General features: G+C 51.7%; 1 long non-coding RNA gene across 1 annotated transcript; it reads right to left on the reverse strand.

The window, feature by feature from the left end:
• Window positions 1–1,529: 1,529 nt before the first annotated feature.
• On the reverse strand, window positions 1,530–9,403 carry LOC136791224 (uncharacterized). The gene is made up of 3 exons (XR_010832729.1): window positions 7,869–9,403; window positions 3,359–3,413; window positions 1,530–2,082 (listed from the first exon to the last, which is right to left on the reverse strand). It is a non-coding gene; the product is annotated as an uncharacterized lncRNA (long non-coding RNA).
• Between the last annotated feature and the right edge of the window lie 5,344 nt (window positions 9,404–14,747).

Here is a 14,747-nt window from a genome sequence, read left to right on the forward strand (position 1 = left end):
GAGACCTGGTCATGTGTAATTGCCTCCAAGAGTCCGTGCCAAATATCCAAGCAGGGAAATGAATAAGGTCTGCCAGGCAATAATTACCCTTCCCTGTGGCACACATTTCCTTGGGTGCTCTGTTTTTCTCCATTGCCGTGACAACACTTTCCACACCAGAGGAAATATTTAGCTTGCATCTTCTTGTAGAGTAGCAATTTCCCCATTTCCATAACTCAAGTGTTCCTCACCAAACAGCTGCAGTGCCTACTTGAATTGTTGAGTATTTAGTTTGCGACTTTTTTTAACAACTGCTCAAATTAGTCCAAGGGAAAGGTACCTCCAGCATCTTAAAGAACAGCTGCTCTTCACAGATCAAACCCAGGAAGTATTTTGTATATGAATTGGCAGAACATGGGTTTCTGTACCCTGAAATATTCTGTCCTATCCCGTTAAACAAACAGGGAGCTGAATCTCAGCTCCTAGCTGCAGATCACAAATGTAAGTGGTATGAAAGTAAACATCCACTTCAGCTTTCACCCCACTGCACTTGCTGAGATTTGTATCATGAATGACCTGCTCCTAGTTCATCTGAAGTTTCTCAACAATATCCTTTGGAAAAAAAGTGTCTTTTTTTCTTTTGCTGGGCATCAGTTTCTCCACATCTTTCTTAGACAAACTGATATGTGGAAGGTGTAAAAAGATGCCTAAAAAATGATTTATTTTCTGAACTTTGCCTGGCCAGGAGGGGTCAGAGAAAGCTGTGTGATGTTTAGTCTTGCACAGAACGTGCACAAAAAAATCCATGTATAGTAGGAACTGTGAGGTGCTTGGTCAGCCCCTCGTCAGACTGTTTTTCAGTGCTGCTACACGGAAATATTCTCCTTCATTTACAAAATGTATGTATGATTTTTTAAATGTTATTTTATTTTAGTGCAGTGACCCCAACAGTTGTGGGCTTGGGGTTCCGAGGACTTTTCCCCATAGGATTTCCAGTGGAAGCAGGCGTTACCACATCCTGCATTCGTGGTGCTGCTGCCGGCTGCACCCGCAGCAGTAAGGACGGGGCCTGTGATCCTTTGTGGGGCTGGAAATGAGCAGTAATAACAGACTCCAAGCTGCCACAGGAGGATATGAACAATCGTTTGGGTAATGGAGAATTCAGGCCCGTCTGATGACTGTCAGCTGAGGTGATCTCGGAGGGAAGGGAACCTGCCCACAACAAACAGTTTGTTGCCTGCCCACAAATACAATTTGCCCCCTCCGTGGCACCGCTCCCGGCTTTGTCCCTTCCAGCATCCCTCCTCCCCCCGCATTCACCACACACAAGAGTCTGCATCGGGGGTAGCAGGATCCTCGCAGGGCACATCCAGTCCTGCCCGTGCCAAATCCAGCAGGTACGTGCCACGAGGGGCCGGGGAAGCCCCCCCATTTCACCGGCCGGTGTCACACAGAGCGGGTCCCCGGCACGGCCGCGTGCTCCCGGCCTGCAGAGGTGCGGCAGGGAAAACCAAAGGTGGTGTGACGTGGATAAATCTTATTTTGTCCTAAATGTGATGTAGGCCTTACGTTCTCACCACAGCGCAGCTTGGAGGAGTGGGGGATTTTAAGCCCTGCAGGACTTGTGCGTGCATCGTACGAGGGATGGGGCTTCCACACATTGATGTATGTGGGGGGAGCGGTGCTGGTGTGGGGTCCTTACTGCCCCAGGACCAGGCAGCAGGGCGAGCACCTTCCCCATTTTCAATTAATGTGACTTCCTAACCCAGGAGCTGTTGTCTTCATCATTTCTACGGACAACGTTAACCCCAACGCTATTAAAATCTCAACATTTCCCCTTTTCCTCAGGAGCACTGACTGGAGAACAGATTATTCACAGCTCACACCCGTTCTGTGGCAACCCGAGGAAGGTGGCGAGCACAGCACGGTCCCTGTAAATTCACATTTTGCTGGCCTCCTCCCGTAGGAGCCTGCAGCGGGATCTGTGCTGCTGCTTCCTATGGGGGCAGAGGCGGTGCCACAGGAGGGCACGCGGCAGCGTCGTTCCTGTGGTCGTTAGTTAATGAGCGCCCTGCTGCTCCTCCGGCAGGCCAAACAGCTTACCTGTGAGGAAAATGACACAGATAAGGAGAAAATTCTGCTCACGAAGGACCTTGGGAAGGTGCTCCGTCCCAAATCGGCGGCGATCCGGCCTGCTCCGTTTCAGGATGCTGTTAGGTGCTTGAACTTGTCGGGCTTCTCCCTGCCTAATCGCGGAGTTCCCCCACCACACATAAACGCTCAGAAACAACCCTCCTTGGTGAGAGAAATGCTTCTCTCTCACATCTGGATCACTGAAGGGAACGGGGCACGCTGGGTGCGTGGCGTCACTGCCACCATGGGCAGGAGCCATCGGCTTTCCTAACACAGGCCCCGCTCAGGCAGACGGCAGCCCCCCGCTCCCTCAGCTCCCTGTGCTCAGACAGCTGTGTATTTTTAGCCTTCCCCTGGGGATCTTTAAAACCACTCCAGACACACAGGTGCGCTTTGTGGGAAGGCCACTAGTCACAAACAAGTGTGGCCCAGATTTGTGCCCTCCCTTATCTGTCAGCCTGCCCTGCCTTGGAGAGCGAAAGCATCTGCCTGCCCTGGCATCGCTGCACTCCCTCCCAGAGAACAAAGCTCACCAGAAAAGGCAATATTGCTACAAAAAGGAGGTCTTCTACCCCACCTGCTCAGCAAAAACCAGTCTCAGGACCTGGGCTGCACAGGAGGGCATCCCCCCCTCTCCCTGAAGCTGCTGGCAGAGCTGGGTGCAGCAGAGGATGGCTGAAGCAGATGATGCTACAAGAGCTCTGGCAAGGCTGTTTGCCAGAGTGCTGCCAGGTTCTTACTGTTTAAATTGCTTAATATATTACGTTAAACAAAGATCAATATCAGAGGAATGGTCTCCTTCCCTGGCTTAGGGAATGAGCTTGGCCAGAGCACTCTGTGGCTGTGCTAGGCACGGACGTCCACACACGGACTTGTCCCCTGAAGACAGAGACTTGTGCCACACCAGTCAGTTTTTCCTCAAGTACAGAAGCACCCCGTAACCATCTGGCCTTGATCCTGCACTGAAATGCTCAAATGCTCTACGACAGACCTCAAACACAGCCCCAGACTGATTTCACCAAGTCTGTGGGAGGGCATGGCATTTTGAGACCCGTGGGTGAAGCCGCAGTGGAGGAGCCACCCCTCGTTGTTCCTCTCCCTGAAGAGAAGGTCTGTCATCTTTCCAAGTCCTGTAGGCTCAGGACAAACTCTAATTACTTCATTGTTGGTGAATTGAAGTGGTCTGCGATAAAACCTCCAGCTATACGCTGCATTTCCCTGCCATGTTTTCAGACAAGAGACTTACCTGTGGGCCCGAGCCGCCGTGGAGCTCCCTGCAGCCGAGCACTGCCCCAGTTCCTCTGAAACAGAGGAATTTGGGGTCAGACATCCTGGACACACAGCAGGCTTTAATTCAGATATCTGCACAGGCTTCTGCCAGCTCTTCGATGGTAGAGGTTTAACAGCGAGAAATCCAAAGGAGGTTTTACACCAAAAGCTCTCTCCCCGCACCCTGGGCGCAGCCACCCAGTCCCCAGCAGGTTCCTCAGCCGTCGCTCCAGCTCACAGCACTAGGGCTGGCAAAATGCCTCCAGTAGCAGCACTTCGGGACTTCTGATACAGGGTGATATACTCCACTTGGTTCCTACAGCGCGTGAGGTCTCATGGCTACAATACTTTATTAATTTGCATCTTTAATCTAATTCCCTGGACTCTTTGGGGAAAGATTAAATGAGTTGTATGCAGGCTGAGTTACAAGAAAAGCCAGGGCAGGGGGAGAGACTTGGAGCTGTAGCACAGGAAAGTCAAAATTCATTAAACAATATGGGTTAACAATTTGTAATCAGAACCTAAAATAATGAACACTTGTTCCTAGGAGGAGATTCCCCCTCTCTTCTGTGTGTAGCTGAGGAATCCCGTGGGCACTCCACGTGCCTTCACACTCCTGTTTTCCTAAGCACAGACACGGCTTTGCAAAGACAGGCCTGGAATTACGATGTATGAGAAGCAAAACTCTGAAACAAGCCTCCTGGTGGGTCCCCGCAACCACGTCAGGTCAGATGTGGGACAATCCTCCCTCGTTTCCCACTTCACTTACACGCATGGCCGAGGCCAAAATGCACACCTTGATTTTCTGTGTAAGTCAAGCTGGGGGAGAGATAACGCTTTCAGATTTTAGGTAATGCAAAGCTTTCCAAGTCACGTAACACCAACAGAAATTCTCAGAAATGCTCTGGAAGCTGTCCTTTGATGATGGATTTAAAGCCAGGTTCCCAAGTCGTATTTATCGAATTTCAGAAGCAGTTGAGACACTGGAATAAGCGATGGGTGTCAGCGTTTAACCCTTAACCACACAGAAGCCCCAGGAAAACCCTGGAGCAGAGTGGAGTTTTAGGGCTTATTCTAACTGGACATTAACCTTTGCTTTGTATAAATGAACATTTCCAAAAAAAAAACCAAAAACATGCAGAATGTGCAGAAGACAAACTCAGAGAGTCAGCCTCCCTATTTCCTTCCCCCAAACAGTCTCTCTTTTAGCAGTTACCGAGCTGTTCTGCATGATTGAATTTCCATTTCCGAATGGCACACAACGTCCCAGCTTGGAGCTGCAATTCATTTGCTGCTTTAAAAGGACTGCTCTCCCCTAGCCTTCGGAGATTTCAGATTGCAGCTCATCAGATAACGCCCATCCCAGGATCAGGCTGCAGCTCAGTAGTTTTTCCCCCTTTGCTCCAGTGCAGGCCATTTGAAACACACCAGGTCCCCACAGAAGACAATTAACCCAAGGCAAGAGTCAAGATCTGATCCGGTCTCCTCAGCATTCAGTAATCCATTTATCCTGATGGCACTGTAAAAGTGAAGCATCCATCAGGCCCATATCCAAACTGAGCCTCGCATGGCAGGGGGCACCGGGACCTTAAGGTGGACGACCCCAGCATTTAATGGCTCGGGACACCAACACGGCCCCCCAGGAACAGAGTGGGGAGGAAAGGGGGCAATGCCTACCTGCAGACCTGGACAGGTCCCTGTCTCCCCACTAAATTCGGGCTTTTTGTCCATCGGACATAGCTAATTTCCCAAGTAAGTGGGATCCAGGCTCACCAGCCCCCAAAGGCACATTTGCAGTGACGAGCAAAGAGCTATTTGGGGTTTGTGCACAGTGGGGAGCGATGATGTGTGCATAAGCTGGCAACAGCCTGGTTTGGGGCTCATGGTAGCACTAGCAGTGGTCACCCAGATGCCACTGCCAGCTCCCCCATGTCACCATGACCTCCCCCGTGTCACCTGCCGCGACCAGGTCGGAGCCCCTCGCTGCCTGACGGTGCTTGTGGTACCTGTGCCGCCTGCTCGACGCGTTGCCCAAGCCTTCCTGGCACCCCTGCATCCTTCTTTCTGCTCTCCTTAGCTTCTCACCTTCTCCCCACTAAGAACAAAACACAGTTATTATCCTAGTACGTATTTCAGGCTTCTTCACAAGGACCTGTCTGCTTTGCAGAGATCCACTTCTTTCCCCCGTGATCCCAGCCACGTTTAGGAGGTTTGCTGTGCAGGGGCACGTTTCTATCCGGGCAGAACCGATGGGATCTGCATTCACCTGCCCCCAGCTCTGCGTTTTTGTGCACTGCTGAAATGATCTCAGCTGGGCGTGAGAGGGACGGGCACGGAGCTGCAGTCTGAAGTGCTGCAGCGATTTAACTCTGCCTCCCTTCTGCGAGGGATTTTGTCCGGCGTTTCCTAAGCCCCTCTGCTTAACGGGTAGCGGGCTGGATTTTTGGTCAGCCCAGGAAAGTCTCCAAGGCTCAGCTGGGAGAAGAGAGTCCCTGCGTTGATCTCTGTGCCCAGAAATGGCATTTACCTTGAGCATCCCAGCTGCAGTCGCAGCACATCACGCTGCTGGCGAGCCCCCTCATCCCTGCCCCCCGCGGGGATGAATCGGACCTTTTCCAAAAAACATTTGCTAGCCGTTTCCCCTTTCAAAACCCTAAAATAATTGTCAGGAGCTATTTACAGCCCTTCACAGGCCAGCGCAGCTCAGACACAAACAAAACCTTTCTGGGTCAGCCCAGCCCTGCTGCTGTTTGTAAACAGGACGCAGAAAGGGACGGTCACGTTGTGCAGACAGGCACGGAAACTCTTGCTCGCAACAAACCTCCCTGGGGATTTGTGGTGTCAGGGCAGCGGGGTCACACAAATCCATTCATCTGCACCTCCTCGGGTCTACGCAGTGCCGGGCTTGCTGTCCTGGGGGGGGTTGCTGCAGGAAAACAGGGGCACAGGAGCAAGCGAGCCCTGGGACGCAGTGCAGAGACGCCCCAGCTGGAACTACCGATCCTTCCCTTCCCTCCAGAGTTTAACAATCCATCACTGAGATTGCATTTTTCTAAAAAACAATTTAGGAGTGGCATTAGAAATAGAGGGAATTTCTTGCCACGGATGCTGCCCGGCACACAAATTTCAGCAGAAAATCTTCAAAGTGGCGCTCAGGTGGCTCCCATAAATAAATCCCCCCGGCCCTGAGGAGCCCTAGCGAGCTGCCCAGGAGACGTGCACCCGGCGCGTGGGCTCGGCCCTGAGAGGGGAGCCTGGCGGTGCCCGCTGCTCGCAGCGCAGCAGGAGCTCCGCGTTCGGGTGGCACCAACGACAGCTGCTCCCTTTTTTAACCTAATGAATAACGCGGTGCGCTCAACGGGATGATGGGCGACGTGCTCCAACAAACAGGTATCGAGCGCTGGCGGCGCTTGCGGCCCCAGGACCGCCTGCTCATCCAGGGGATGGCAGCGGGGATGGATTCGTTCACACGAGGCACGTGTGCAGCACCAGAAGCGCTCAGCCAGGCAAATATCGAGCACCCACGTGCAAGCGCAGGGCTTGCCATGGACGTTCAACCCTACACGGGCACTTTTGCCTGGGGATCCGCGGGGTGAGCAGCCCAGCTACGCGGTGCGTGGCCTGACACCGCTGCCAGGAAAAACCACCCTGGGTGAAAGGCGAAAGTACCGTGTAGGGAATCGTCTGACTACGTGTTCTAATATTTCTGCATCGCAGAGCTTACTAGGAGCTGTTTTGCAAGCAGATATTTAAATGACGAAGAGAGAAGGCATCAGGGCTAATGTAAGCGTTGTGAGCTGCAGAGGGTTTGCATGCCTTGCGATCGACTTGCGAGGCCATTAAACCGAAGCTGCTTGCTATTCTTCCGGAAAATAATTGGATTTGAAAAGAATAAATCATCATTATTTTTAACAGTGCTATTACTCCATCCTAAAGCTTCTGCTGACCTTCAGTAGCACAGCTCAGATCCACACAGCACCTTTTAACCTCAGCCCACTTTAAAATATTAATCCTCATGCACGGCACAAGCATTATTATCTCCTCTCCGTGGCTGTGGGGAGCGCGGCAGGGCGATGGGCTGAGCTGCCCGGAGCCGCAGGGAGCAGGGGTGATACACGAGAGCAGTGTTTTGAAGAAAACCTTGCTCTCAGGCTGAATGTGAGACCATGACCATGCCAGAAAGCGGGAAGTCAAGCAAACCTGTTACGAGGCACCAAGGCTCTTACCGTGTTGTCTCTCCTATTCCAGAATAAAATAAGTGTGTTACGATGTTCTCGTGGTGAAGTTATCTATGCCATTTTTTCAGTTAACATTAAAAAAAAAAAAATAGACTTGCATTGGGATGCAAAGCAAGCTCTGATTTTAATTATTTTGCTTTGGAAAAGATAAGGGATGGGGAAGGTTTCCAAGTGGGAGACAACTGCATTAAAATACTAAACGTGTTCTTCGTGATTCTTTTTCATGACGAATGAGAGCTGTTGACTAACCTGAAAACGTGGCAGGAGAGGGTCACGTTGAACTGAAACAAACATTTCTCTCCCAAATGGTTAAAATACGACGTATCTGACCAGCAGCCCGTGTAGACCCCCTAAGGAATTCAGCTGGAAACGGGCGGCAGACGCCTTCGCATCCCACGGCGGCGGCGGAAGGCTGCAGCAACCTCCTCCCCAACCTCCCACGTCTCACCCAGCACCGAGCGATCCAGAGACGTTGCCAGGAGCAACGACGAGCGTTTCACCTGCGTGAAGGCCTCCCTCTCCTTCGCTTCCCTGCTGCCGTGGCCCCGGGCCCGCTGCGTGGGGCTCGGCGCCGGCAGCTCGGCGCTGCCCTCCCTTCCCTCCTTTCTTCACCAGACCTAACGCTGGAGCTCCCTGGAAAATATAAGGGGTAATGCAGGCCTTCAGAGGACGGCTGAACGAAATGCCGTGCCCGTTTGGGATCCCAGTTAATCCCTGACCGTGGCAAGGTACGGATCAGTGCGTTAAAAACAGGCAGCTGACCCCATCTCCGCATCTTCCGCTAGCTGCCGTGCCCGGGTGCCAGGGCACTTCCCTCCTCACCCGATCCGGTTCCACCGAGTGACACGGCTTCCGAAGGAAGGTTTTATTCATATACAGAACACCAAATGAAAACTGCGCTTGAGGGTTTTAGTGAATAAATGCTGCTAATCGTTTCAAACACTTTCAGAAAGCTGTGCTATTAAAATCAACTCATCCGTTTTTACCGGCGAATCCCCTCCACGAGTACACTCAGCGCTGCTCCAGCCTCACCCCAGGGAGGGCAGCCGAAGCGGTGCCGCAGAGAGCAGTTGCCGAGACAGCCTCTGATTTAAATAGGGAGCGGGTCATTTAATGCCTTACAGATGGTGGCACCGGGAGATAAGCTGGCAGATGGCCCCCAGGGCAGGCTGCCCCGCGCTGCTGTCCCCCCCTGTGCCCCCAGAACCAGCACCCAGCACCCCGATGGGAGACCAGGGGCAGGGATCCGACCCCAAAAGGAGCAGGGACCTTGCCCACGTCCCATGCCTCTTCCTCTTTGCCATTACTCCATCATGGACCACACACCATTAATCTGGCTGGATTGCAACCTAACCCATCAGCGTGAGCTCTTCCTAAACACTGCTCGATTTTCCTCGAGGTCTTACAAATGCCTAAAACATCCCAAAAGGCAGAGACCAACGGGATGATAAATAAACTGATCTGTTCTTTCACCATCTGTTAAAAAGTTGTGCTCAACTTTACCCCGGTAAATACTTTGACTTTTTGGGCTCTCTTGCCTTCCCTCAAAAACAAAACGCTTCTTGTTGTTGTTCTGAAGCCATTTCTGAAATGACAACTCTGAAAGACTTGAGTCAGTGTCTTTTGTAACAGCGACTGAAAAAAAAGAGGAGATGAAATCTCTGCAGAGAGGATTGATGGAGCAAAAAGAGCATCAGAACAATAGCAGGTGTCAGTCTGTGGAAGTATTTCTGGAAAAGGGAAAAGCACAGAGTGTTCACATCAGAGACATTTTGATTATAATTCCCCCCCACAATGACTGTGCAGTTGCAGCTGAGAATTATTCAAGGTATTCAAAAATGATCATTACCAAAAAAAAGGGAAAAGAAAAAAAAAGCTGTCAGGCAGACTGGCACCTTCTGTCACGTCACTGGTGGTGCTGGGCCACCATTAACCACCTCCATGAGGTAATCATGGTGTGTTTGTGAACTCTTTTACCTAGCGAACTTACGGACGTGGCTGGAATTTGTCACTGTTGGACATTCACTTAAAGCATTATTTATTTATTTATTTATTTATTTTTCTAGATGGCACTTGAGGTTCTGTGTCTTCCCTTTCACGTGGTGGTATCCTGCCAAAATGCAGTCTTGGTGATTGCTGCTGGCCAGTGTGTCAAAGAAGCTCCCCCATTCTTTCCATAGGATTTCTTTTTAAGACGTAGGATTTCTTTTTAAAGGAAAAAAGGAAAAGGTAAACCTACAAACAGAAGCCAGAGGATTAAAAATGGGGTTACATAAACAGCCAAGATCCCTGAAGACCTGCTCAGTCTGTCCCTTTTGAGACAGTCTGTCATGATGATGGAGGCTTTGAGAAGGGCTCTTCTGGTTGACTCTTCAGACCACCTTTCCTTATCCAATTCTAAAACTGTGTTGCAAAGCCAAGTTTTGGATTATCACTGCGGTGATAAACCAAAGAGGAGCGTGTTTCAGCTGTGACCCGCGTCCGTCTCAGTGGTGAGAGTGACTGATGTCCCTGAGCACACCCAGAAGCCTCCCCCGAGGAGCTGTGCAAACCATTGGAAACGCCGAAGGCTGCAGATCCGCGCGTCTCCCCCTCAGCAGGACGTTCTTCTCCCTTCCCACCCAGCCATAACGCGTGCTGACACGCCGCTCTGAAGACGGATAAAAACCTAAATGCTATACCCAGAGATCGGTCCCATCTACAGACCTTACCCATTAATGTAATTACGTAGGCCCAAAGTCCTACAAACGCGTGGCATCAGCAGCTGGTCACACACCAAAGCCCACCTCCCTGCTCAAGACGTGCCAGAATACGTTCAGCAGCTCCGAGCCCACACCAGATCACTCGTTAGTCAAAAAAAAAACAGAGTTAAACAGGAGGGTCAGCCACCTTCTTGGATGTAAAACCTCCGAGAGCTACCAGACAGCCCCGAGTTGGCTGCCAGGCTGATTTGCTGCCACGATCTCCTACCCTCGAGTCCGGTCGATAAAATCGCAGCGATTTGTGAATAGGAACAAATGAAAAACCCTCGGAGTGTTCCAGTTCAAAACCAAAATCTGTGGTTGTTGGAAAAAAAAAAAGAAAAAGAAAAAAAAAAAAGAAAGAAAAGTACAGTCCCATGGGCTTGGAGAAAATTCACGTTTTGAATACATGAATTCTTGTTGGTTAGCACGAGTCTGTGGGGCCTGTAGCTGAAAGGTTCCCAGGACGTGGTGGGGAGGCTGCTCTTCCTGAATTTTCTTGTTTCACGGCCCTAAACACACTGAAAAACACCCTCCCCTCAGCACCGTATCGCTTCATGCTCCGTGAGCGCGTCGGCCTGCTGTCGTAGCAGAGGTCGGCACGGGTTTTGTTTTGGAAAAAAAGCTCTTTGAAACCTTCGTGCGGGGAGATGGCTCGAGATCTGCAGCCACCAGCGGGGCCTGGGGGGGTCACCCAAGGCGACAGGCGCTCCTCAAGGCCATTAGAGGCCCTCATCGCAGGTTGGAAGCACGCAGGCTATTTTCAGCCCCCCCGTGGCTGACTCCCAGACAGAGGCCCTGGCGCCGCTCGGGCATGCGGGCCGTCCCGCTGAGGCCATGCTGCAGGACGCAGCTCGTGACTTGGGGCTCTCCTCAAGCAGACCCTGAGAGGACAGCCCCGCTCTGGCAGGCTGCTCCGCCCTCAGCAGACCGAAAACACTCGTCTGGGGTGGTTTGAGGCCGGCCAGGGTTTCTGCAAGCACCCCTTCCCCGGGCAACCTTGGCAGGGTGTGCGGGAGCACAGGGTGAGCCTCGGGCTTGCCAGCGAGGTAATTTTGCCGCCTCGCCAGACGTGGGCACCACTCAGGCTGCCCTCGCTGCTCCTCGTGCCCTCGCCGTCCTGACAAGTCCCCGGGACGCCACGGCTGCCTCCGGGAAGGCAAAACTCAGCAGAGGCCCACGAGCAAAACCAGGCTGCGTGGCGGCCTGGGGCTGGTCCTGCACTCAGAGCTTTGTTGTTTTTAGGATGTTTTACTGCCCCAAATGGGGCAGCAGCTCAGAGGAGCAGCTGCAGGGACCTGCAGCCACCGCTGCCCTTCTCGGGGGCTCGGCTGGGTGACCCCCACCAGCGGGATGGGCTGCGAGCGGCAGCAGGGCCTGGAGGCCCCCTCACACGCTTGGAAAGCACCTTGGGGGGCTTTTGAAATGAAAGCATGCTGTATTTATTTATCTATTTATTTATTTATTTATTTTTATTTTATTTATGGAGGTGAGCATTGCTGTATGCAGTCAAAAAAGATCTTTAAAAAATCACCTTCTGGCAAACGCCGTGCTCACCCACCAGGAAGAGCTGCGAACAAGTCTCTCAGGAAGTCGGGGCCTGCTCCGCTTCCACATCGTGTGGTCAGCAGTCCTGCAGGAGGCGTTTTATTGAAAGGGCTCCATTTCTTTTAAACGTCTGGGTTCTGGCATTGCAGGAACGTCCTTGCCATCAGGAACATCCTCTCCGCGGTATCTGACAATCCCACCTTAAGGCTCCTGCCCTAAGAAACACCGCACACATGGATGCGGTGTTAAAGAGCTGGCCTGGGTGGCTCACAGCCCAGGAGCAGGGCTGAGAGGTTAAAAAAAGAAAATCTGCCTTTTCTTGCACACCAGGTGGGTTTCTGCACTGCGAGACCCAGCCAACAGATCCTCTCCTTCACCTGAGACAAAAGCAGGAAAGAGAAATCTCTGTATGCACCCCGGCAGCACGTCCTTGAGGAGCGGGGTGCTGACGGACAAAGGTGGCTCTGGGGACAGCTGGGGGACCTCGGTCCTCACACAACTGCATCTGCGTCCTGCAAAAATATCAGGCACCCTTCAGTTCTCTACAAAATCACGCCAGAAAGAAATTAGTAATAATCACAAGCAGCTTAGGATCAGGTTCACATCAGGCTACGTGGGGCTAGAAGAGACTGCACACAAATGAGAGTTTTCAGAAGAAAAAAAAAAAAAAAAGGAAAGCCATTGCTGCTGCCACTGAAACCTCAGGGTTTCCATCAAACACCAGACCTTTCAGTTTTCAGTTTTGCTCACCAGCAGCCTCCTGAGCTCCTCCGTGGTGGATAAGGCCACATCTTTACATCCCTGAAGGCTCAGCTGCCGCACCGGCAGCCGCTTTAAGGAAGCGCATTTATGTCCGAAAAGGCAGAGTGTCCGCTGTTAAAGCTGCCTGCCAGAGGGGCACCCGACAGCAGCAAAAAGCGTCACTCCGCAGGCAGGAGGCCTCTCCGAATGACACACGACATGGTCCTTTCCATCTGGAGGTCTGGCTGGGTTTTGGTACCTGAAGCTCACGTACTTAAATTTAAAATCAAATTACAAAAGTATTTTAAATGAAAAGGGGATGGAGATTCATTTTTTTTTTTTTATGGGTAATTCAAAAATACACGTTGCAAAACTCTGAGATTTGTAGATTTGCTCCTTTCTAAAAGGGGATCATGGTACCTGCAAGTCCTTAAAAAAAAAAAAAAAAGGACTTTCTCAAACAAGCAAGGAATAAAGCTTAAAAGAAAATAAAAATAAACAGATAGGCTTTAAACTGGCATTAATAAAGCTTAAGAAAGGATTATGTTAAGCTTGAAAAACACACGTGGTTTGATTTGGCAGCTCGTTTGGGTTTTCCTTCGAACTGCACCGAGGCTGTACTGGACCCAGTTGTGATCTGAGCAGCCAACCCACGTGGCAGCTGTCCGGGGTGCAGGACCAGGGGCTGCAGCATAACTGCAGAATAACGTGCAAGTCGATCCTCTTATTCTTACTGCCCCCATCCCGTTACATTTCGTGTTAGGATTGAAACCGAAAGCCCCAAATTTATTAGATGCATTATAACAGGGAGTAAGGGCCAGTCCGATTCGAGACCCCATAAAGAAGGACAGACCTTAAGCTCCTCAAGGAAAGGACTGGTCGAACAAAACAAGGGTGAAGGGACAATACAGAAAGTCTCTCGTGCAGAGAGGGCAGTGTTGGAGGACGAGCTCTGCTCCTCCCTACAGACAGTTACCGAGTGATTTTTCAATGCAACCTCACTGAATCCCTGCTAAAGTGCACTGAGCAGGAGAACCTGCACGCTTACCAAGCCTTCCAGCACCGAGGCGTGGGGCATTTCTGGAGATGGGCTCAACAGGCAGAGCTTCAGTTTGGATACAAGAGCTTAAATTCAGGATTTTAGTCCAAAATCATCAGCTCAGAAGGATGCGAGCAAACGTTTCCTGCTAGCAACCTGTGCAAGAGCTGTTAAAGACAGGAACAGCAGCGCTGGGCTTCACGCGTTGGTCAGCGTGCCCAATTTATCTCCCAGGAAAAGGCACAGTTGTTGGTCCTGATGGGTTACAGCCCCCTTAGTGCACCAAAGCCAACAGCTCCTCTGCGTGTGGAATGGGAAAGTGGAATTTAATTACAAGTGCCCAGGAAGAGCCACAGAGCCCAGCGGGATGCACGGGAGCACCGCAGCAGGCAGGGACCAGCTCCCGTCGCCTTGGTGAGGCTGAGAAAAAAGGTGAAAATTAAAAAATAAAAAAATAAAAAATCGCAGACTCTTCAGAACTAGAGGACAAAAGCCATTGCCTAGCAGTGAGGGAAGGAAGCAGTGTGGTTAGCAATGCCACACGGCAGAGAGCTGAGAGCCCAGGGATGCAGCAGCCCCTGTGCCCCTGCTGAGCACCACGGCGCGGGACTCAGCGACAAACCTGCTGCTAAAATAACGCCCTTAATCCCAGCCGAGCGCCCGGATTAGCTGTTTATGAGGATGAGTGGCACCTCCCTCGCTCTGGTCATCGGGTCATCGTGCTTCTCGGGCAGGATTAGGAGCAGGAGGGCCGTGAGGGTGCAGGAGGTGGGCCCATCACCCTGCCACCAGTTGTCACCACCCCGGCGGACCCAGGCTGCTGCTGCGTGGATGCAGGCCAAGGAAGAGTTTCAGAAACCTCTGGCTGCGGGGCGTGGAGCTGCGTTGCTCTCAAAGCAGCGGCTTCCCACCGGTCAGGTTATCTCCTGATTTGCTCTTTGGGGATTTAGCACGTCGCGCCTGGAAGTTAGAGACGGGAGCTGAGATGAGAAGAGCCGGAGGTCTTCCCGGCTGACGCGGTGCCAAGGACGGGCACTTTCCAGGTTCTCTCTAAATAAT

This window comes from Anser cygnoides, chromosome 7 (genome assembly GCF_040182565.1).
Source record: "Anser cygnoides isolate HZ-2024a breed goose chromosome 7, Taihu_goose_T2T_genome, whole genome shotgun sequence".
Taxonomy (NCBI): domain Eukaryota; kingdom Metazoa; phylum Chordata; class Aves; order Anseriformes; family Anatidae; genus Anser; species Anser cygnoides.